The sequence below is a fragment of the Suricata suricatta genome, chromosome 5, assembly GCF_006229205.1.
Source record: "Suricata suricatta isolate VVHF042 chromosome 5, meerkat_22Aug2017_6uvM2_HiC, whole genome shotgun sequence".
NCBI classification, from domain to species: Eukaryota; Metazoa; Chordata; class Mammalia; order Carnivora; family Herpestidae; genus Suricata; species Suricata suricatta.
This window is the reverse complement of record NC_043704.1, coordinates 118,037,541-118,062,868: the sequence shown is the minus strand read 5'-3', so window position 1 is coordinate 118,062,868 and position 25,328 is coordinate 118,037,541. Positions and strand designations below refer to the sequence as shown.

The following is a 25,328-nucleotide window of genomic DNA, read 5'->3' as shown; positions in this document are numbered from 1 at the left end:
TGTGTGTGTGTGTGTGTGTGTGTGTAATTACTTGCTACTGTATCTAAATGCCATATCTGGGAGAGCTTATCTTTCTTTAGACCTTGATAATAGCATCCACCCTGGGACTGCCAACAGGAGATGGCTTGGCCCTGGAAAGAATTGTTTGTAAATTTTTTTAATGTTTACTTATTTTTGAGAGAGAGAGAGAGAGAGAGAGAGAGAGAGAGAGATGGAATGCGAGTGGGGGAGGGGCAGAGAGAGAGGGAGAAACAGAATCCAAAGCAGGCTCCAGGCTCTGAGCTGTCAGCACAGAGCCTGACGTGGGGCTCAAACTCACAAACCATGAGATGATGACCTGAGCCTGAGTCAGACACTCAACTGACTGAGCCACCAAGGTGCCCCTGGAAAGAATATTTTTAATGGTACAATATTAATAGAATGTAATTTCCCACCCCTCCTCTTTACAAACAGTGTGGGCAACTGGGTCAGAAGGGCAATGTCCTGCCATGAGAATATGACACGTGTTCCAGGTAGTATTGACTGCTTGCCACATTTGGTCATCTCACCCCTTACTCTCTGGAAAACAAAGGACAAAGCAGTCTGAACTTTGTAAGGATTGAGCCCAATCGGTTGGGTGTTGAGCCTTCTCTAGCACTGATACTACAAGCTGAGTTGCTGGATTCAAAGAGCAGGCAGATCCAGCCATGTTACCTGAAAGGCAAACACCTCCCTGCCCAGCTTGACTCCAGGGCAACTGCCTCCCTCTCACCTTCATCTCAGCCTGAGAAAGGCTGCCCTGGTGCAAAGCTGTAGGAAGGCTCAACATCTCCTGCAGGCTGGCAGATCTGTCGTAACCTAGCAACGTGGCAACAAAAGCATCCTCATGCTGTTTAGCTTTTCAAATAATGAAATGATAGTCACAACATTTTGCATTTAAACAGCACAGTCTCCAAGGACCTTAAAATCTGTTGTGGATAGAGAAAAGGAGTCACAGGAACTTGCTCCTACCCGGATGGCTAGCTCCATTTTACAGATGGCTAAGCCGGGCAAACAGAGCACAAGAGTCCATTTCACATGAGTGGCGTACTAGCTAGGCATCCTACAGAAAGAACTTTCAACCAGTAGAAAAAAAATACTAAAGAAAAGGAGCTGTCAACCAGTCCATTTTTTCTCATTAAACTTTGCAGTTCCTGGGGAGCAGAGAATGTGTTGGTCATATATTTTGAGAAGTACCAGCTTTGCTGATTGCTAAATTATAGATGAAATCAATGGGTGGGTGGTCTATCTTACAGCCACACTGCGGAATAAAGCATCTGCTCAGGAAAAGTTTGCAAGACATGGTTAGTGTTCTAAAAATGTGATTCTACTGTGATTGTTTTCTGAAGATGTAGTTCATGTCTGATCAGAAGGCAGATACTGCTGTTTGTCTCCGCCTTCTTTTTTGTTAGGAATGGTGGTTTGAAAAACATCACTGTCAATTTTTTGATATTCCTTTAATTGAGAGATAGGGTCTTCATAATTTCCCCTGAGTCCGGGTGGGTTTATGACTGATCTAACCAACAGAGTATTGTAGAAGTTATGTTACATGACTTCCTAGGTGGAATCATATAAGGTAATAGTTTCTTCCTTATTCACTGACGTTGGGAACCCAGCGAGGCCACGTAAGGAGTCTGACTACCACAAGGCTGGCATGCTGTGTAGAAATCCAGGCCACACTGTAAGGCTACATGTAGGTTTCTGGTTAACCATCCCAGCTGAGCCCAGCCTTTGAGTCATTCCTACCCAGGCACCAGACATGCGAGTGAAGAAGCCTCTAGATAATCATTCTGCCCCCCCTTTTCCCAATAGCCAGCCATTCTAATTGTCCCATCAGAAGCCTCTGACATCGTGAAACAGATACTAGCTATCCTTTCTGTGTCCTTTCAAAATTATCTGTAAGAATCATTAAATCATTGTTTTATGCCACTAAGTTTTGTAACCAAACCTGGTAGTATGCCCAGTATGCAGCAAAGCTGGACACTGAGACATTGAGTATGCAGCAAGGAAAGGGTTTATTTGAGAGACAGCCAACCGAGGGGGGCAAGGCAAGCCTCAAATCCACCTCCCCAAGTGTTGGGGTCATATCTAGTTAAGGGTGACAGGTCAGGACGTCGTGAGGGATGTAAGTTGAATGCAATGTGCTGATTGGATATTAGGGACAAAGGGGTGTCTCCTCCTTTCTGAGCATGATCAGTCAGGAATCTTGTCTCTTCATGGGACACCTGTTCATTAAATGGCAGCATACATGACAAGCCGGGAACATCTCAGGTGCGTCCTCACAGAGATTACGTTCCTTCCCTCTTAGTCCCTTCTGTGCATCTGCAAGAATTCTTCCTGGCTTGATCCAGTCTTAACTAGTCTTGTTGGTGGTTGGTGGACTTCCGCAAAAGAAGATCATAAATCAGGTGAGCCAGTGTTTTCTCAGGGTAGGATGGTAAAGCATTTGTTAACATGTTGGTTTCAGTTTCAGGACATTTCTTGACTAGCAACAATAACTAGAACACTAACAAAACCCCAGTGGCTCACCCTCCTCTGCAGGAGGAGAGGCTGTGGTCCTTTCTCGACCCCTGAGGATGAATATTTATTTGTCTAAGATAATTACGGTCATCTGGTTTCTCTTAGATTGAATATGGCCCAGAGATAGAATCCTGGTCAGTAAGATGAGTGGAGGTTTGCTGGGGCTCTGCTCTCAGGACATCCCCCTTGTTCTCAGTGAGGTTTGCAGGACAGGGTGGTTGGTTCTCAGTGCTACCTTTGGGTGCTGCAGTCTGCACATGACGCCAACTCGTGGCTACTCAGGCTGGGGCCATGGGCAGAGCCAACAGCCACGAGGACGAGCTACACACTGAAGGTGACAGACAGGTCAAAGACAGAAGGATGGAGAAGCTATGTCCTCGGTCATGCCCCACATTGGTGATGCTCAGTCCTGGAACCACCACCACCACTTCCTCCCTGTTTAGGCCTGTTTGTGTTGGGTCTTCTGAGACCTGCAGCCAAAGCTTCCTAACAGCTCTCTGATATTTCATAGCATAGGTTTAGGTCCTAAAGATCTAGGTTCACATCTTGGCTCTGCCACTTACTTGCTGTGAAACTTTCAGTTGTTCTGACTCTGCTTCTTCATCTGTAAAATGAAGATAAAAAGGTTTTCACCAGTGAATTTTTATGAAGATATAATGATTCACTCAATAAATACTTATGAGTGCCTGACCCCCAGATCACAGTGGCAGATACATTCTTTCTAAAGACGGCCTGCTTCTAATCCCCATTATCGACAGAGCCTTGCCCATGTTTTTTGCACTGTCATTTCTCTATGGATGCATCCAACTATTCTTTTCTTGTTCACTTCCTTCCCATTATTCATGGCTTGTTACTGAGGAGAGTGCTTAAGAGCAGTCTTGATGCCCACTTGCACTTGTAGCTGAGGGACATGTTTGAGGGGTCCTTTTGCACGTGGCTGGAAGCATCACCTATCCTGAGCGCTGCCTTTCCCCTGGTTACCCCAAAGAATCACCCCTTCTCACATTCCAGCTCTTTGGGCCTGACTGGAATTGTCTGCCCAGCTGGCTAGGCAGCCCTTCCAACCCCAGTGAGGTCTTGGAGCTGCTGGTGTCAAGCCCATGGAGGAAGAGAAACCAGTCATGTGTGCCCAGCCTGGCTCTGGTCTGCTGGGCTCCTGAGAACTGCAGATGTAGAGCCACCATGTCATGAGTGACGGGCCATGACCACTCAGCTGTGCAGAACCTCCCCTCAAAAAATGCACATGCAGCCCTTTCTTTTTTCTGTGAGCTTCATCTGCTCACTGAGGCATTTCCCTGGAGCTCAGGATGGTGCGTGTGTTTTAGGGCTTTGTCAGTTCCAAGTGTTTCTTGCATTCTCACAGAGGAAACCTGCTGAATCACCATGGGTGCCAAATACTATGGCCAGAGCTGGCATTCGATGGGGTTTCTGAGGACTGGTTGTTCAATCCTTTGGGATTTGTGAAGGAGTGAGGTGGTCTCAGTAGGAAGGGAGCAGGTAAGTAGTTCCTTTGGGGCCCTACCTGTCGTCCTGATTTTTTCACCTCCTTTTTTTGGTTATAGGGAAAAACACCTGGCCTCTTAAGTCAGACAGATCTAGATCCAAAAGCTGGACTTGCTGTTTCGACACCGTTTGACCTTGGGTAAGTTACTTAACCTACCTGAGTCTGGTTTTTTGTTTTTGTTTTTGGGTTTTTTTTGGAAAAGAAGATAACGTTCAACCCCTAGGGTTGTTGGATGAGCTCACTGCCTAGCGTAGTGCTCAATAAATGTCTCATTTTAAATGTCCTCTTTGAAAATACAAGTGCACATCAAGTATTCCTGTAATACAATAAGTGCTTATCAATGAACCCTTCCTCATCACTTAATGATAATTAAAGCAAGGATCAACAGGAGTTAAGTAGAGAGGGTCAAAGGAGAGAAATAGAATCTCTTAGGAAATGTGTGATAGAACCAGAGACATTGATTTTCTCACCTTGTGGCTTTCCTCGGAGTTGGGCCATTTAGGAGAAATGACTATATATACATATATTTTAAATCAGTTCTAAGGTATACACTTTTTTCACAGCTTAACATCTCTGAATTTGGAGTTCATCTGACAACGTATGGCATTTATAATTACAGCTTTTTAAATGATACATGATATAAAGTGTAATTGATGGCATCTTAGTTTTTATGAATATGGTAATGCTTTTTATGAACAACAATAGTGTCAGGAATCTGGGGCTTTCATTGGGACCTCTCAGAACTGCACCTCTTGACACAGTAGCCACTAGCCCCATGTGGGTTTTCAGAACTTGAAATGTGGTGAGTCCTCCCCCTGCCCCCCGTGACATGGTGTAGTACAAAATACCAGATTCTGAAGACTTAGTATGGAAAAAAATAATGCTAAAATATCTCCTGAACACTTTTTTTATTCATTACATGTTGAAATGATTATATTTTGGATATAGTTGGTTAAATAAACTACATTATTACAATTGATTTAATTTTTTTAAATTAAAACAAAAAGTTTTAATGTTTATTTGTTTTAGAGAGAGGGAGAGAAAGACAGAGCATGAGCAGGGGAGAGGCAGAGATAGAAGGAGACACAGAATCTGAAGCAGGCTCTAGGCTCTGAGCTGTCAGCACAGAGCCTGATGTGGGGCTCAAACTCACCAATCATGAGATTCTGACCTGAGTGGAAGTTAGCCACTTAACTGACTGAGCCACCCAGGGACCCCTCATCTTTTTACTTTTTTAAAGTGGCTACTAGAAAGTTTAAATTCCCATGTGCAGCTCACATTACATATCTCCTGGACAGCGTTCCTTTGGAAAAAGATCTGACATTGTCTCTTGTGACCACCCTGTAGACACTGGATGGACTGCAGCTCTAAATGTGGTTCAGATTATGCCATATATCAAAAGGGTGTGAAAAGGTTTATTATCATATAATGAGGCTTTTTGGGGTAGGGTGGAATAGAACCCCAGCAGGTCCAAAGATGGCTGGAGAGAGGAGGGAGAGGAGACTGGCTTAGGGTTTTTAGGGTGGTTAGTGGATGGGACTGTGGTGAGCATTCTCCGCCCCCTCCCCCAGGTTCATCTGACCTAAAACTCCCTCAAAGGAACACCTGGGCTTTTTGCTTTTTCTTTCTTTCTATCTTTTTGTTCCTTCTTCTTTTCTTTCTCTTTTGTTCTTTCTTTCTGTCTTTCTTTCTCCCTCCAGCTTTCCCAGATGTGGGACAGAAAGGGAAGATGAAAGGGAGAGGATAAAAGTGTCAGTTCCAACTGCTGATAATAAATGAGCCAGACTTCTTACTACATTATCTAATCCTGCATCCTCATTTTACCAGTGAAGACTCAGACGTAGAAAGGGGAGGTGACTTGCCCAAGGTCACATAGCCAGCTCGTGGCAGTGCTGGCACAGGAGAGACGAGAGATGTTTTTCCTTCTCTTTCACAGCTCATGTTAAGCTACCCCGGAGGACAAGAAAATCCTTTGTCCAGCGATGGTCTTCATGTTTCGTGACTCTGTAGGGAAGGCAGATATGCTGAAGGGTGGCAGTCAGGTGTGGCAACAGCCAGCAGGGACTCTCTTGCCAGGGCAGAGAGAGGCCAATTTGGTTGTTTGCTGACAGGCTGGCTCACAAAAGTGATTTGAAAATTAAATTCTAACTCATCATAACATGAAAAGGAGATAAAGAATCCTGAAAAAAAAAAAAAGAAAATCCAAAAAACAAAAAACCCCAAGCACAAATAAATGCAGGAGAATGGAGTGGGCATTGTGTGTACACTTTTTCTCAACAAAGTGGCTTTGAATCTGACCAGGAAGGCCTCACACCTACATTTTTTTGTTTGAGGATTAAAAACTTCCAAGAGAGGTTACTAGTCCAGGGAGGTCTCCCCTTGCAGGTGCACAGCGTACATGCTTTGCAGAGAAAAGAAAATAAACTCATTGGGGTTTGTTTTAAAACCTCCAGGAGAGTTGTTTTGAATGTACAGCATGAATTTTGGAAGCCCGGGTGCTTAAAAACACACTTGGGAAGAGACTGACTTTAAAATCTGAATCTTCGCCTAGTTCTTGGCTTCTCTGAAGTGCCAGTAGTTTGATGTTTTCTGATGACTGTATCATACACAAATACATCTGGGTTTGTTTTGACTTTCCTGATTTTCTTCCACCCTGGAAGCAGAGCTGACTTCTCTTGGAAATGACTTTGGATAAAGTCTCAAATAGTTACCAATTCCAGCTGACACTTGCTGGGACCCTGGAGCATGCTCTATCTGCTGCCTTCCCGGAAGAATGTAGGGTGGAAGAAATTGGTTGAGAACCAGACAAAAAACACCTTCTAGATTGCAGCCATTCAAGAGAATTTCATAAATATTTTCACACAGAGTCAGCCCACAATTGCCTAGTGAATGGGACATTATGGATATAAAAAAGTAAAAGCTGTGGTCAATACCCAGTTACTGACATTTAGCTTTGAAATGTCTTAAAAAAATTTTTTTTAATGTTTATTTAGTTTTGAGAGAAACAGAGTGTGAGTAGGGGAGGGACAGAGAGACACACACAGAATCCCTAGCAGGCTCCAGGCTCCATGCTGTCGGCACAGAGCCCAACATGGGCATCTACTCACAAACTCATGAAAAGGAGATAAAGAATCTAGAAGGTGAGATCATGACCTGAGCCGAAGTTGGATGCTCAACTGATTGAGGCACCCAGGCGCACTTACATCTGCTTTTAAATTTGTTTCTTTTCTTTTCTTTTTTTTTTTTTTTTTAGGGGAAAGCGTGAACACAGTCCCTATGACCACAAATTATGCAGTTGAATTTCCCAAATTTGGGGAAATCGCAGGGGTCAGTACATTTAGAGTGCAGTGGATAAGCCTCAAGAACCTGAGAAAAATGAAAGGCTAAGGGTGATTAATCACCAATTTAAGATGAAGTGTGAAAGCAGAGGGCCTCCTTGGCAGCACATAAGGAGACTCTCATTTCCACAGCCAAAAGGCAGAAAATACTCTGCGTCAGGTTTAGGACTTAATTATAAGGGCGATGGACCTCCAGAAGAGGTTGATTTCTCAAACCTGCCATGTCTGCTAACCCAGTGTCACAGTCCTGATGAGAAAGGTGTGGGACTCTGAGACTTGGGGTGGGGTCATCTAGGTTAATGTAATTGAAAATTTGAATTCCGAGAGTCCCCTGAACTCTCTAAGCCTGCGGAAATGGTCATACTTCTCACTAATAAAGGCTAGGTCACCCTTTTATTGAAGACAAGACATAGGTACTCATCCTGGCCACCTCCAAGATCTATCTGTATCTCTTCCCTAGACCAACAACTAGAGTTGAGTCACAATGTAGGCTGGCCAGAGAAGTGTTGGGCCTGTAAGGGAAGAAAGGGAATAGCAATCCTTAGCGAATATGTGGTATCCCCATCTGAAGGAGCAGGGTGGGATGCTAGACTGAGTGGGGGTGGGGGTAAGGGGAAACAGAAAGTTGACTAAAGGAGAGTTTACTGATATGGGGATACTCTCATAGGACACATCATTTGACTTTGGAATGGACCTCGAGGGATGATGCCGATATGCTGCTGGCACATTGCTCTTATAAGTTTGAAGAAAGTAATGGTCTATGCTAAGTGAAGGAGAAATGCCACAACTGTGTAGCAGATGGTAGAGGGCAAAGGGTCAGAGAAGTGAGTTTTCTAGAGAGAATATACTAAGTAAGGGTAAAACAAAACAAAGCAAAACAAACCCCTCCAGCAACTAACTATGCTCCATGGGAAAGCCAGAAGAATCATAGACTACACTACACCACACACACACACACACACACACACACACACACACACACACACACACGGGAATGAGCTGGCGAGAAGGATGTTCACATCACTGAGAAGTTCAGAGGTGTCCTGAAGGGCAGGGCTGGCGGCAGGTGATGCTACTGTAACAGTGAGTCCAGCAGTGGGGCTCATAGGATTCGGGTGCTGGCACTTAACTATCAGGGAAAAGTGGGGCACACTCTTCATAATTAATGGCAAGGTCAAGGCGGCAGCCAGAAGCTTTGATCTACTGAGAGCTGGAGAGATGGTTAGTAAAATGCAGTATCTCTATGGGCAAGAGAGGGCAGCCAAAAAGCATTGCTCCATCCATTTAATCAAAAGGTATCGAGGATAGATTTTCAGGAGTTTGAGGAAACTACTCCAGTAAAAATTTATGATGTCTCTTGTCCAGTTTCCAGACCTGAGGCAGTTGTGGACTTGAAACCTGTTTACTAAAGGAGAGGCAGAGTCATCAGGAGGAAGAAATCTGCGACACCATGGCAGGTGAGTATGGTGAGAATTCCTTTGGGCAGTAATTCCCTCAAGGGCCTCAGTCAACTGTGCACTGGGTAAGGGGAGATACCCAAACATTTCAAAGACTGTGGGCAGAAGAGTCTGAATTGATGTTAATCCCTGGGGTCCCTCTCTCTTACACAGTCTAGGTCCAACTCACAGGGTACACTGAGCCCACGGGCTCATCCAGAGGTCATTTTCCTGGAACAGACATCTTGGTAGTTTGCAGAAATGTCATACTTGTTCCTCAGCCTCTAAGCTAAGAGGTAGTGCAGTGGAAAAAGCCAAGTGAAAGCCTCTGGAGCTGCTGTCCTCCTAATGACCAAATAGGCAGTAACTTTGGTGACTCTCAATGAACTATACCTTCCAATATTTATACCTTTGTGTAGTCCCCTCCAACATTGACTCTGAACTTGGGAAAATAGATATGGGTATGCATGGTACAAGCAAAGGCTTACTAAGAGTTTGCACCGGGGTCTTGTGCTGGAATGCTTGCTCTTAGAATCCAGCTGCCTTATGGAGAGGCTCTAGGTAGCTGCATGACGAGACTACATGGTAAGAGGCTCCAGCTGTCTCTGCCAAGACACCAGCCATGTGAGTATTGCTATCTTGACATTCCACTTCCCACTGTCACCCGACTGCATATGCATGAGAGGCTCCAAGAAAGAACAACAGGAAAAATGATCCAATTAAACCCCTGACTCATGCTAAATAATAAAATAGTTGCTGTATTAACCCACCACATTTTGTGGCAATTTGGTATTCAGCAACAAGCAAACAATTGTGAAGAAAGAAATAATGTGGTATCCTTGGGGGAATGGCAGAGGTTAGCATAACCGATAAAGACCTCAGCCCCCCAAAGGGCAGGATTTTGAGTGGCGCATGTACTCGTCTCTCACGGGAGGACAAGTGGTTCAAGGTAAGAGTATGAATGGACTCTAGGCAGTGGTAAATGGCTTGACTGGATGGTCAGAGGCCTGGCAGGAGAAAGATCAGAATGCCAGGGGCAGGGAGGTCTGGGAAAGAGGCCTGTGGGAGTGTCCACAAAGTGTATCCTGTGAATGCTGGAGAACCTTTTATTTCTCTGTTCCCACTGGTTCACCTCCATGCTGTATGTGGGAAGTACCATTCTTAATTTAATTTCACTTTCACTTCCTGAAATTGTTTTTGTCTTGGCTTATGCCTTCCTAGGAGCAGGTAGGCCCTTTATGTCTAAGACTGAAATGACTTTCGTGATATTGGGTCTGAGTGTGGTGAGAAAATCCCAAATCTCTCTTCCTATGGGCTGTGGTAGTGTTCTGATGTATTGGTTTGAACGCTGAAGTTTGCACATATTGTTGACAAGACTGCTGCATCCGTTATAATCAGTCTTTACCTGTGAAATCCAAATCTTTAATCCAGGAAACATATCCAGGGATGGCCACTGCAGTTTGTATTATTTGAGGTAGAATATCTTATCCTTCCTTTCTTAAGAGACTCGAGTAGGTACTTGGTGTTGTCTTTAACTGGATTAGGTACTTGGCTGTCTTCCCAGTCCACTTTCTTAGAGAAGTACATCTTCATTCCCACGGATGAGGTTCTGGCAGCCAGGTTTGTGCTACCTGGCGCTGCTTCGGCCACAGTGGATTGGACCAAGGGTGGACATCCGACGCAAGTCGAACCAACCAGACTTTTTTCTCCTGGGGATTTGGAATTGAGAGTATGACCCAGGCAGGTTGGGCTGATCTTTTGCTGAGAGGGGACAGAATCTCGGGAGCAGGAGCTTGCTCACCTTCTGCTCGCACGTGCACAGAGAAGCACCAAAGGCTTGTCTTCAGAGAGAAAAGAGAAACAGATGTTGACAGCTGCAGAGAGCTTTCTTCTTTTGGGGCTTCCACCCTTTTCTGATCCTACATTTCTTTTGCCCTCTGAGGTACTCCTATCTCCTTATAAAGCTTCCTCCTCCCTTTAAGCTAACTTGAGTTATTTTCTGTTACTTACAACCAAAGAGACTGAACAAACAGAGGCCCTTTTGCTGGGACATACTTCTGGTGCCTGCACATTGCTGCACAGCTCTTCCTGTCTCCTTTTTCCCCTCACTCTCCATCCTGCCTTTCCTCTTTTCTTCTTTTTGCTTTTTAATTCTTTCCCCCCAAGACTGCATTATGATTGTGAATTCAGGTTACAGAGGATCCCTGTTCTAACCCAAAGCCATTTTCTTGCCAGGAATCCCAGAGCTACAAACCCTCAGCTTTGAAGGGTAAATTATGCTGAAGGGTATACCTCTCAGGATATAGCTCACAATCTCTTATCTAAAGAAAATAAGCAAGGTCATTGTCTTCCCTAAAGGCAGCCTTCTCCTAGTTAAGTACATATGTCTGGTTCTGTTTGTGTGATCGCCAACAGCTCCTTTCAATGAGAAGGAATAACGGGCACCCAGCAGACAAGGGAAGACAAGAGGGTGTTGTGGCCTTTTATATGAGTTTTTTCATTTTCTTCATGATTGTTTAATATAAAAGAAGAGAGACTTGACAGTCCCTCCACCTGTCAGTCAAGGAAAGTCAGAATGTGTCTCATCTGTTTAAATATATTTGGTGTTTCCTCCAAATTCCATACTCTTGCTGGTGTGGCAGAGGGAAAACAACAAAAACCTAGAAACACAGATTTTCAGAAATAGGAGAGAGTGGTTGGATAAACTGTGATATAGCCACGCTTTAGAAAATTGAGTGGCTATTTTAAAACAATGATTCAGAGCAACATGTATAATAATAAGAGCTCTATGTGGAGCAAAGGCTGCTAGCTACTACCTGCATCCTCCAAATAAGTCTACCCCTTTCTGAGATTTTTTAGCTTGGGCACATAGTCGCCCAGGGGAAGACTACACTTCCCAGCTTCCCTTGTAGCAAGGAATAGCCATGTGACCAGGTCTTGGTTAATAAGAAGTGAGGGGATATTAGATGACCAACTTCTGTGTTGTTCTGAAAAGGAGGAAGGGGGTGGGAAAGGTCCTTTTTTTCCCCTCTTTCCTCCACCCTGTTTCCTGGAATGTGGCTATTTTCTGGAATGTAGCTGTTTCCTGGAATGTGGCTATTTCCTGGAATGTGGCTAACAGGTCATGTGGATGAATGGTACTGCTTGGGGAGGATGGGCAACAAGATGGAAAAGGCTTAAATGCTTGGCTCACTGTGTGCAGCAGAGTTCCAGAAGCCCCTGGACCATCTGCCTAGGGACTCTGAAGGCAGAAAGAAATGTCTGTCTTCTTAATTTGGAACTGTTATCTGCAGCTAGACTTATAGCCCAATTAATACCTTATCTACGTAGGAAAAGAAATTCAGTTGTAATGTGCACAGCATGATGTCATTTAAAAGTAGGAGTGAAAGTAAGACTCTACCTTGTACACAGATACATATATGCTTGTAAATGTTTAAATGATTATAAAGTAAAAGTGGGAAAGTAAATGGCCAAGCTTCTAACTTTGATTTCCTAAGAAGTGGGGTGAGGAGAAAGTGTTTAAACTTTTCTTTAATATCTTTTTTTTTAATTACAACAAAAAATTTTTTTTAATCTACAGAAGAAATTGTTTCGAGTCTTCCTGAAATTAGAGTAGCCAATGTCGAAGTGTTTATTTAAACCATGCAGTTGAAGGCTTTTGTGGTAAAAGTTCAGGATCAGAAGCCACCCTTGTCCTTCTGCCATGTAGGGCACTTATCTGAGTGAGAGATTTATGGTTGTGGGTCATTTTTACAAACTTGTTTCTGGATAGAGGTGCTGCTGGCTCTTTTTATGTATTTAAGAAAGGGAAACGGTTGTGTTTTGTACACGGTGGTCTCTTGATTTGCTTCCACTGTGGAGCTGTTATGGGGAGAGATGGACAGAATGAGTGAAGGAAATAATTAAGCTGTGGCAAGGCAATTTCCTAGTAACTTCTAACCAGCTGACAACCTGGTCAAAGCTCGGGGTAAGAAGGGGAGTCAGACAGCCCTGAATTTACTGCCCACAATGTACCCACAGCAAGTAGTGAGATTTATACATTTGCTGATATGGGCTCAGTTGGAAGTGAAAATTTGGAAATCACATGCTTCAGAGTTAGTAACCAGCAGCAAAAACTTTCAAATACCTTTCCCAAGAATTTGTTCAGAAAAAAAAGAAATTTCTTTTGTACTCCACCAAACCTCCCTATTTCTTTAAGTGCGAATGCCACAAGACTACAGTTTGACAAAGATTAAAACTCTGCTATTTATTGAGCATAGGAGCTAATCAAATTTTCCCACTTGGGGCACCGAGGTGGCTCAGTAGGTTAGGTGGGGGACTTCAGCTCAGGTCATGATCTCATGGTTCATGAGTTTGGGCCCCACATTGGGCTCTCTGCTGTCAGGGTGGAGCCTGCTTTGGATCCTCTGTCTCCCTCTCTCTCTCTGCCCCTTTCTACTCTCTCCTTCTCAAAAATAAATAAACATTAAAAAATATTTCCCACTTGTCCAAGGAAAGAGAAGCCAAGGGTTTTTTTTATCCCTGGGCAAAGTGGGAAAAAAACCCAATGAGAACAGAAGGGCGTGTCACATACATGCATTTGGAAAGGCATGTTTTCCAGGACCAAAATGAAGACTATCAAAAAAGTACTAAATAAATTCTAAATGGCATAAACTTAAATAGCATAAAATTCTTAATCAGACATAGGTAAAGGTTGTCTGGCCTAGTAGAAAGAACATGGACTTTGGAATCAGGTAGGTGTCAATTCAAATCCTTGATTTTGCACTTACATCAGTGTAATACGATGTTAAAATAAAACTCTCATGGTATCACTTTTGGCAAGGGCTTCAAGACCATGATATAACTTGTATTTCAAAGTGAGGTATGAGAGCATCATGATGACTTGCAAGAAAGTGTTCAAACCAGTTTTGGGTCTCTTCTCCACTTAGCCATCAAGGGTTTAAAAAGGTTGAATAGAGATTTTAAACTGATAAGAACCGATACTACACTTGATCTTAGCCAAAAGGCCGAGAAGCGATTGAATAGAGATTTTAAAAAGATTTTTGTTTGGAAAGGTGGAGCACTTTTCTTTGACCTCACACCTGGGGAGAAGATCTTCAATGGAACCACCAGTGAGTCTGATGTGTCCCAGCGATCCAATGTCTAAGTCATGCCTGAGGCAGCAGAAAGGTAGACTGCTGTAGTTTGGCTTTGCTGAGCGGGGAGTGAAAATACATTGCTGCAAAGAAGGGGGTTTTCATTTCCAAGTTGTCTGGGGCAGAGAATATATGTTTCCTTTTAACCAGATATTGCTCAGGGGTATTAGAAAACTGGAGTGGGTTGTCTTAGATGCCAATTAAGAAGACTGCCTAGAAGACAGAGAGTGCTGTTGGGTGTCCCTGGACCCAGTTTGTTGGGAGAAACCAGGGTTGGGAGGGGTTCTCTGAAGAACCCACAAAAGTGCTCTTTAAAAGAAAGAGTCAGTGACATACAGCTGCTGGTCCTAGGAAGCACTAGTGTCAAGGACACTAATGGTGGCAGGTGGCGTATAATTGATAAAGAATACTCAAGATCACCAGTGTCAGTGCTGACAAATCTATAGTTTATCGCAGGAGAAGGATAAAATATAGCACCAAAGCAAAAGCAAAGATATACATCTCAGCCACAGGTTATGTCACAGAAATCAGGAGAGACCGGGAGAAACTCTGTCTTCCTTCTGTAAGGGCCGTGGCAAGATGCGCTGGCTCTCTCTGAGAGGAACCACTGTTGTGTACACAGAATGCATAGGAACCAGGGAGCCCAAAGTAGTCTCGGCCAGAGTTTCTTAGATTCTGCTGGTCATGTAGGTATATTTTCCTATGCAACCAGCTCCAATTGCTGACACTTTTGGGGGCCTCACGAAGACCAGGTGCAAATCACCAACCTCACTCTTATCATTAAACAATGCTGACAAGCTGATACAAACCAGCCCAAAACTTGGACACAAGGCTCTAAAGTGACTGTTGACTGTGCCTTGACCAGGATTCAGTGCCAGGCTGGTGTATATTTCTTTTTTGAGTAAAACAGCTCAGGTATATTCCAGGCTTGCTGGAATTGATCTTTGTCGCGCACCTACTCATGACAGTACCCGTCTAGTAAGAATATTCCCATCGCTCATCTCTGCCTAAACTCTAAGCCTAGAAGAAGTAGAGAATGGGGGAGGAGAATGGAAGCCCAAGATGAAGAATAGGAAGAATTGATCACACCTATTTCCTTCTCAAAACATGTCTGTCTAAGGGGGTAAAAGGTTTCATTCTAAATGGAGATGAATATTACAACTATTACCTAGAATTCGATATTTTAATTATTGAACTGAGAATATTTTCATGACTACATGTAGCTAAAAGGCTTTTTTTTTTTTTTTTTTTGGGTGATGATTGACCATGAACCCATGAGACTTGCCTTAAATTTCATCTTGTGGGCAGGGGAAAGAATTAGCCCCTCAGAATAGGTTTGAATAGGTAGGAGGAGAAAATGATCAGGCCATTTGTTACTATATCACATGAATTTCATTCTTTAACATATTGGTTTTGTGGGAATATGAGAAGTAAAATTGGACAAGTGTTTAGGAATGTCGAAGAAAAATAAACAATTAAGTAAAACTCTCCCTTTCCCACCCCAAACCCAACTAGAGGCAAAGAGTGGAGTCTTTTTGCTTTCCTAATGAAGCAAAATGGTTACTTACATGATTTGGTTTTATGATGAAGACGAAGGGATTAAGATACCAGTTTTGAGTTTAAGGGCTGGTTTCCAGGATTAAGAGATATCTGGAACAGCTGGGAAGATTGCAGGGTTGACGTGTGAAACTGCTCTTCTAGGCCATTAAGGCATGTTACCAGAAGCAAAATTAAGGCGGCTCTTTCTGTAACCCCGCCCCCGCCCCCGCCCCCGCAGTTCATTTGACCGAGTTCTGTGACTGGATTCCGGCCATCTGATGAGGGCAGAAGTGGTGTAAACCACTTGCAGACCTGGCTCTTAAAAACCAAGTGGGTGCTCCAGATTTCTCTTTCTCTGCTACTGTGATGTTTAAAGGTCAGGCTTTCTAGATGGAGACAAGACAGAGGAAGTTTTCCTGACCTGTACAGGGCCTTATGAGAGCAAGTTCAGCCATTGAAATGTTGGGTTAAACTGTAGGTTAAATTATCCTGACTAATATATGGGAAAGGAACTATGAAGAAAAGAAGAAGCAGGAGCATGAAGCAGTTTTCACAGACAGAGGTCTAAAGGTGGAATCAACATTTCTTTTAGATCAATATTTGTTGACAAAAACAGGGAATAAGGAAAGAAGAAATGGTACGAAATAACTCTATCTCTGGGTTGCATTAAAAAAATTTAAAATATATACAGAAATATACAAACATCCTACCGTTTTTTTGCAAACTGAACCTGCCAGGCATGTGAATACAAAAAAACCCCAAACACCCAGAGCATTACCAGGATCCCAGAAGCTCTCCTTCTGGACCATCTCCGTCACAAGCACGCAGGAGCACCTACAGGTCTGACCTCTGATGCTGTGGCTGCACCTTGACCTCCACATGACTATGTGTTTTGAAAAATCTCCCTCCCCCAGCTCACTTAAGTTTCCATATTACCCAGAAACTCTAGGCTTCTCAAAATATCTTAGTTTTCTAGTTTTCATAACCACTAGAAAAACAATAAGACAATGAGGAATTGAATGAAAAAATTATCAAACTTATTTTAATTCTTAGTGGATTTTATTTTAATTAATTTCAGTTTAATTTTCTTCAAATGAATATTATACATTTTGTATGTTTACAAAAACTTTAAAAATATATATGTTATATATATTTTTAAAGTTATATATGTCACAGAAAGGACACCTTATTACATTTTATTTATTTTTATTATTATTTTTAAAATATTCATTTATTTTTTTGAGAGAAATAGAGTGTGAGCAGGGGAGGGGCAGAGAAAGAGGGATATAGAGAATCCAAAGCAGGCTCTGCATTGTCAGTGCAGAGCCCAATGTGGGGCTTGAACCCATGAACTATGAGATCATGACCTGAGCCAAAGTCAGATGCTCAACTGACTGAGCCACCCAGGCGCCCTTCCTTATTACATTTTAAAAGAGATTTTACAACGCAAGTTGTATAGTCATAATCCAGTACAATGAAAAACAAACAATGGTGAAAACAAAACAAAACAGTAAATACCGGAGAGTAACCAAAATATTGCTATGTGTAGAATAAGAATAAATAGAAAACACTTGGTGCAATCAAAAGTAAAAACTGTAATTTATAATCTGTGTAAAAGCAAAAAAAAAAATAAAGCTTTATACTTAGACCTCAATTCAAGAGCTTATAGAAAAATCCACAGCCTCAAATATCTTCATTAATACAGAAGGACTGGGGCGCCTGGGTGGCTCAGTCAGTTAAGCCTCCGACTTCGGATCAGGTCATGATCTCATGGTTCGTGGGTTTGAGCCCCACATCGGGCTCTTTGCTGACAGCTCAGAGCCTGGAGCCTGCTTTGGATTCTGTGTCTCCCTATCTCTCTGACCCTCCCCTGCTCACACTGTCTCTCTCTGTCTCTCAAAAATAAATAAAAAGCATTAAAAAAAATACAGAAGGACTAAAAATAAACATATTACCTTTTTAAAAAAAGGAAAAAAACAAACCACAAATAAACCTAAATAACCCAGGAAGTGAGGATTACCATATTTCATGGATTCTGAGACCCACTTTACTTTTTATTTTGGCATCATGGAAATTGGAGTGGGTCCTCAGGTTCTGCTGACCATGTAGCAGTGTGACCCTGTTACTGCCTGTCTATGTAAGGACTTGCCTGTTCTTCCTGGTAGCATGACGGCAATCCCTTGGCCTGTCAGTCACAAAACCATGTAAGCACGATTTGAGGAGGGGATATGGATCTTGTTTCATGACTGAAATATTTTGAATGGCACTTCCACTAAGAGAGAACTAGAGCAAAACTTGCAGAACAAGTATTAGCAATTTGGGAGATCACCCTTGTAAAAACTGCGGCACCATCAGTGCAGAGGACAGTATAGTATGGGAAAATGGTAACTGAGTGAGTGGATAGTGATTTAAAAGAGCTGAATTCTCCAGGATGAAACCATATTAGAAATCTCTTAAGAAATTTTGTATTTTCCTTTTATGGATACACAAGAGAAATATGATTAAAATTTATGACTCATGAGTTACAAAAACTCTTCCAATAAGTATGAAATAATATTCTAAGTGATAAGAAGGCCTTATGTCCTAAATTATGTGAAAGTATTTTATTTTTCTTAGTGGTATCCAAAATAATGATGAAATGTGGTAACACAGCCAAAAGCTAATGTTAATAAAATAGAAAACTAAAAGTGTAGAATTTACAAATACATTGTACATAAATATAAGAACTAGATTTTTGGGGCGTTTGGATGGCTAAGTTGGTTAAGCGTCAGACTTCGGCTCAGGTCATAATCTCATGGTTTGTGAATTCCAGCCCCGCGTCAGGCTCTGTGCTGACAGCTCAGAGCCTGGAGCCTGCTTCAGATTTGTGTCTCCCTCTCTCTCTCTGCCCCTCCCTCAATTCATGCTCTCTTTCAAGAATAATAAACATTAAAAAAATTTAAAAAGCTAGATTTTTGAAAAGATTAATAATGTTTACACAAACTCTTTATGAGCTTAAATAAGAAAAAAATGTGTGAGAGCAAAAATATATAAGATCAGGAGTAAGAAAAGAGACAGAGTTACAGACAAAACGCAGATTAAAATGATAAGAGAATGGTATAAGCAACTCATCAGCAAACAATTTGAAAATCAAGAAAAGGAGTGGGTGAAGTTTTTCTGCAGAAGGCTAGATAGTAAATGTTTTAGGCTTTTCAAGTGAAGAGGTAAATGAGGATATTATGTAGGTATTTAAATAACCATTTAAAAACTTATAAATCATTTTTAGCTCAATGGCTATAGAAAAATAGATAGTGGGCCAGATTTGGCTCATGAGCATTATTTGCTGACCTGAACTAGAAGAAAATGATGATTTCCCAGACAAATACAATTTCCAAATATGACCCAAGAAGGGGTGGGTAATTTGAACAGAACAATTACTGTGGAAGAAATGAGAACAACACTTAAGGATCTGCTAATATAAAAGGCACCAGGGTCAGATGATTTCAACAGTTGAAAAATATTTAACCTTTAAAGAACAAATAATGCCAAGGTTATTTCTGACCATAGAAAACTGTCACAGATTGTAGAAAAGAGATGGAAATCTCCCAAATTCATTTAATGAGGCCAGTGTAGTGGTAGTAGCAAACTCAGTTGTTTCACAGCTAGTAGGAAAACCGTATAGACCAACAGTGGTTACCAATCGAGCTGTGAAAATAAAAAGTGAAATACTAGCAAAAGAAAACAAGTATCAAATGAATGGTGTTCTTCAATCAAGTAGGAAAGGCAAGCGTAGTTAGATATCAGGGAATCTATCAGTATAATTTATCAAATCAACAAATGAAGAGAAAAAACAGAGCAATAAATGCTTAGAGGGCATTTTCAAAAGGGCATTTTAAAAGGGTTTCAAAAAAAGGAAAAAAACCACCAACAACCAAACCAAAACAAAACAAACCCAGCAGTTATTCCTACAAAAACACTGAATAAATGGCAATAAAAGGAGGCTTTCATCATTTAGTCATGATTAAGATTATTTTTAAAAACAAAATAGGAAATGAGGCACCTGGGTGGCTCAGTTGGTTAAATGTCTGACTCTTGATTTCAGCTCCGTTTATGATCTCACGGTTTGTGAGATCAAGCCCCAGGTCAGGCTCTCTGCTGAGTGTGGAGCCTGCTTGGGAGGCTCTCTCTCCCTTTCTCTACTCCTCCTCATGCGTGGACTCTCTCAAAATAAAAAAATAAACATTTAGAGTTGCATTCTAAAAAACAGAAACAAAGCAAAACCAAACAGAAACAAAACAGAAAACATCGCTCTAAGTCCTGAAATGACAAAGGCAAGTCAATGAAAATCAGAAACAAGATGCCAAGTCTTACCTTTATTATTCAATATTATTTTGGAAACTTAGTAAATCCAATGTTATTGGATTACTAAGATAAAATAATATGTATAAGTATTGAGGGAAAAGGGCTAAGTTGAGCATATTATTTCAAACCCAGAAAAACCAAGAAATTCTAGTTGTAAAAATTTCTAGAATAAATAAGAGCATTTGGTAATGCTGGACACAGGCTTTTTTTTTTTTTATTCCAGAAATAAGAACCTAGAAATGGAAATGAGAAAACATTCTCTTTATAGCACTAACAAAATTTTAAAATATGGATAAGGAAAGGACAGAATCTATATGTACGGAATAAATGACAATGTGAGATGGAGGGATATAAATTAACCGAATAAATGAAAAAACATATCATGTTCTTGGATGGAAGAGTTGGTATCATATAAAATCAGTTATGTCACTATTAATATATCAGTGCAGTCCCATTTAGAATTCCAGTGAAGGCTTTTGGGAGGATAATTGATTATGATGATCTTAAATTTCATATGGAGGGAAAAAAATGCCCATGAATGGCCAGTAAAAGTATAAAAAGGAGCGCAGGAAGATGGCTAGGTATTAAAACACTGAAAAGCCACCATAATAAATCAATATGATCCCAGCATAGGGACAGCTGTATAGATCAGAGCACAGATGGACAATTCAGAAATAGAACCTGTTTTAAACAAGAATTTTATATATGAAAATGTGGTATTTTGACACAGTGGAAGAAGAGTGATTTATTTAACAAATAATGTGAGCACAACAGGCTCTGTCTGGAAGAAAATTAAAGAGGACTCTCATCTAGGGTCATTTATAAAAATAAATTCCAAATAGATGAAAGGAATGAGGTTTGTGGGATCTCTTTAAACTGATGGATCTCGTTGCTGGAAATTCTGCTCCGGCTACCCCATGTCTGTCTGTCGCCCTGTCTCCCTGTCCAAAATTCTCACAGGATGAAGGGAAGCTGGAGGCAGAGAGGGGCCCGTCTGATCTGCCTTGCTGCAAGGGAGCTTGAAGTGAGGCTTCACACATGATGCAGAAAGACAAGGAAAGCAGTTGGAGCCTAGTGTGTCTGTCTGCTTAAGAAAGCCAGCTGGGGGCACCTGGGCAGCTCAGCACCCGACTTCGGCTCAGGTCATGATCTCACGGTTTGTGAGGTCGAGCCCCACGTCAGGCTCTGTGCTGACAGCTCGGAGCCTGGAGCCTGCTTCAGATTCTGTGTCTCCCTCTCTCTCTCTCTCTGCCTGCTCTCCTTCTCACATTCTCTCTCTCTCTCTCTCAAAAATAAACAAACATTATAATAATTTAAAAAAAAAGCCAGTTGGGGAGAGAGAGAGAGTTAGTTTATGTTGGTGTGTGTCACCCTCAAGCTTTCTAGAATAGCTCCTACACAGGAAGAAAAAAATGTAATAACTGCTGCCTCTTTTTTCATACTTAGGTACTTTGGAAAAAATAGGAAATGAAAGCCAGAAAAGTAAGCAGAAGGTTGGCTGCTTTCTACACTCACTTTTAAGGGACACCAGAGCCAGCCGTGGGGGTCATTCAGCATTTCCCCAGCAGCCTGCACAGAGGACCCTGGGTTGGGGTGCATGGAAGTGAGCAGTTAAGGCCTAGTGGATAATTGCTCTTGAAGGAAATCCTATTCCCAGTGCTTCTGGCACCCTGGCCTGAGACCCAGCCAGGCACAGGGGTCACCTTAGAAAAGCAGTGGGCTTGGGGAGGAGAGAGGACAAGAGGCCGCCTGAGCAGCCCTGCCAGGGAGAGGCCTGTCGAGGCCGCAGCGGCAGAGGGAGTTCTCTGCGGCGCTGGCCAGGGCTGTGAGGGGCATTTGAGCTTGGAGCCCACGGCAAAGCCCTGTTGTAGCCCCAGCTACCGTCAGAAGGCCTTGGGGGATGTGGGGGCACAGGGGTAGGAGGGATCCCCAGATTCCAGATAACCCCGCCCTAGGCCAGAGAGGTGTTTATTTAAGGGTTGGTATTCGAACACAGAGACAAAGCTCAGTTGGCACTGTCAGGGTTTCCTGCCAGAGCCGGTGCCTGCGTGGGGGCTCATGTCCACAGGTAGGGACGAAGAGTCGCAGCATGAACAGCACGCCCCATGTCTCAGGCTCTCACCTGCTGGGCCGGCTTGGAGAAGCTCCCAAACATGAAGCGGTCAGGGCTAGCCTGCCCCCAGGAATGGTGTCAGAAGGAAAGAGTATGGTTTTGGGGTCAGACATTCCTGGGGCCAAATCCCAAGTGACCTGCTCACTACTATCTGGTCATGTGTGGGTGGCCAGGCCTTCTGAGCCTTGGTTTCCTCGCTGTTAGTAGGAGAACTAAGGGACCCCAAGGGGCTTTCAGGGGGGTTCGACAGAAATGAATTAGCACTTTGCACAATCTGCCATCAAGTAGGCACTTAATAGGAATTTTCCTTCATTGTCTCTGAGGAAGAAAGCGTGGTCTCCCATGGCATCCTGGAGGCCTCTTTCGTCAGGGGACCTGGCCCTGCCTCACAAGGTGGGGTGAGTGTGGCTCAGTGAGCTCTGTTTCAAGGTACATTGTTATCTGCTGCTTTATCTAACTTTTTTGCTATTGTATCCGTTTGTCTAGAATAGTGTCTGGCACGTGGGGGAAGCTCAATACAAGTGTTCAGTGAGCCAGTTAATTTGTTTCTTTCATCATTAGGCTACTTTAAATGAAATCCTAGAAATTCGATAATTTTCATCCAGACCATTATTGTCACCTGGAGATCTATCTTCAGTTTATAGTTTGTCACAAAGAACTGATGCTTTCTTTTTAAAAAAATGTTTCATTTATTTTTGAGAGACACACACACACACACAGACATACACACACACACAGACCACAACCAGGGGAGGATCCGAGAGAGAAAGACAGACAGACAGACAGAGGATCTGAAGCGGGCTCTATGCTGACAGCACCAAGCCCAATGTGGGACTCAAACTCACAAACCATGAGATCATGACCTGAGCTGAAGTTGTACGCTCACTGACTGAGCCATCCAGGTTCCCCAGAACTGACACTTTCTGTGGTCAATATCAGGTCTCAGGTCTCACATAACATTACATATATTAATGTATACCCAAACCAAAGTCTGCATGAAAAATAAATATTTTATTGTATATTAATAAAAAGATTTCTGCCTGGTGCTTTAGAAGCGACTGGCTACTGGAAACTTACTTGACAATTTACTAGGATTTCTTGGCGATCATTATGCCTACTCAGGAGTTTTTGCGAGGTGAGCAAAACTCACTTACAAGTGGTTTTTCGATGTAATGAAATTTTTACGAATGCTAGAATCAACAATTAATGTGGTTAAAGGAATATGCATTTTGGCAATATACATTTATTTATTTATATTCTTCTGGTTTATTTTCACATTTGGGAGCCAATGATTTCATATTCTGGCCTCAAACATTTTTGTAGGTCTCTGAAGAACTTCCATGACACGGACACTGGAGGTAGAGTGCCCGATGGAGAAGACGGTCTCATAGGATCCTAGACTCAGCACATCTGTAACCTACCAGCAGTGGGTCTAGGTTCTGTCTCAAGGAGGGAAAGGACATCTTAGGACATTGTCTTTTAGCCCTGGCCTCCTCTCCCTTTGGCCCTGATTATCCTTTTGGTGTCTCATCACCCACCCGTCACCCCCACCCCCACCCCCACCCCCACCCCCACCATCTTCTTTTGGTTTTCATTCTCTGCTCTCATTGAAAACTGTCAGTTTGCATCACCTGCCCTCAATGCCGCAATTCCTGACTCATCAGGCACAATGATCTGCATTATTAAATACTTGCAGTGCTGGGCTAAGTCATTCATTTTTGTACTCCTGTACAAAGGAAGGTTAGTAAATGTGAGCTGAAGGCAAGAAATCATGGATGGGTTCTTTGCACTAACTAAAAGGCACCGTCCCTTCCCAGACAATGTGGCTAGCTCCGGAGGCCTTCTGGTGAAGGTGTTCCTATCTGGAAATTCCCTCAGTGTCTCTCCTCCAGTCTTGTCCCTATTCAGAGAGTGGACAATAGAATGAGGGGGAGAGGAATGATGATCACATATCTGAGATCTGATTAGACAGCTACCTTTTCAGACTTGCCACTCGGATTATGGTCTGAGGGTAAGTAGCATCTGTATCACCTAGAGGCTTGTTTGAAAGACAGAAGACCAGGCTCTACCACAGACCTGCTGAATCAGAAGCTGCATTTGAACAAAGTCTCTAGCTAAGTTTGTGTGAACAGTAAGGTTTGAGAAGCCCTGTACCAGACATCATCACCTGAATGTCCCTTAAGGACTCAATGTCCACTGGTCTGAATCTAAACCACTCATCTGCCTCCATAACTTGTCCTGCTCCTGACGTTTCTTTCTTCTTCTGGCTTTTTGGAGCACCTTAAATATAATTTCATCATAGGACTTGCTTATTGTGTATTATGTTGTATTTTTACTGCATTCTCCCTGTTATATTATAAGCTTCTTGAAGACAGGTATTAAGTCTATTCAGTTTCTATCACCAGCAACTTTCAATGAGCCTGAAGCAAGTGTTGAGTTCTCTAGACCTCAGTTTCCTCATCTATCAAGTGCAAGGTCTTCATCTCAAAGAGTCCGTCCAACCCTAACATTCCGTGATTCTATGATGTACCTAAAGGAATCAGAAATGTGAGATTGAAGCACCTCAAAAGTCACCTAACTTGACAATTTCCTCTCCCCATTCTTCCCCAAGATACTCTTGCTAAAGGTAAGCCCCTTAGCCACATCCACTGCAAATGATGGTCCAGCTTAAGCATAGCCATCTCTAGTGACAGAGAATTTAGGACCTCTGCATCAGTATATTCTATTTTCAGAAGACTCTATAGTTTTAGAAACTTATTCTTATATTTTCAATGTTTCCTAGTTAAACTAAAAGAGAATGGATATTGGAATAAGATAGAACTGGTCTCCGGTTCCCTGAGACCCACTAACTAACAGTGTGAGTTGAACAGACTGTAAGATGACTTTGTGACCTCTGCCTTCTGGTGTTCATGTCCCTGTGTAGCTCTGTTCCTTGAATATAGGTGAGGCTGGTGACTCTGTTCCAGCCAACAGAATGTGCTAAAGTTCAGGGGCTGCCACTCCTCCGATCACGTCACACTATGTGGCAAAGGTGATGTCACTCTCACAGTTATATGAGACCCCATGTCCCTCGCAGGCTATCTTGCTATCTCTGTTGCTGGCTTTGAAGAAGCAAGCTGTCATGAACTTTATAGCCACAAGGACACAAACTCTGCCATCAGCCTGAGGGAACTTGGAAGGAGAACCTTCTCCAGTCGAGCCCCCAGATGAGAACCCACTTCTGACTGACACCTTGATTTCAGCTTTGCAGAGGACTCAGTAGGCCTTTCTTGGCCTCTAGACTCTCAGAAGCTGTGCGCAATAATAAACATGTGTTACTTTAAGCTCTTATTCATACTTCACCAAGTATAGAAGGGAGGGTGGTATCTTGACAGTAGAAGGGAA

At 42.6% G+C, this 25,328-nt stretch overlaps 2 non-coding genes across 2 annotated transcripts; both read right to left on the bottom strand.

Annotated features, from left to right (window-relative positions):
• Positions 1–7,293: 7,293 nt before the first annotated feature.
• LOC115293118 lies at positions 7,294–7,454 on the bottom strand. Its single transcript, XR_003909377.1, has one exon. It is a non-coding gene; the product is annotated as a U1 spliceosomal RNA (small nuclear RNA).
• A 6,182-nt stretch (positions 7,455–13,636) lies between these two features.
• LOC115293128 lies at positions 13,637–13,834 on the bottom strand. Its single transcript, XR_003909382.1, has one exon. It is a non-coding gene; the product is annotated as a U2 spliceosomal RNA (small nuclear RNA).
• Between the last annotated feature and the right edge of the window lie 11,494 nt (positions 13,835–25,328).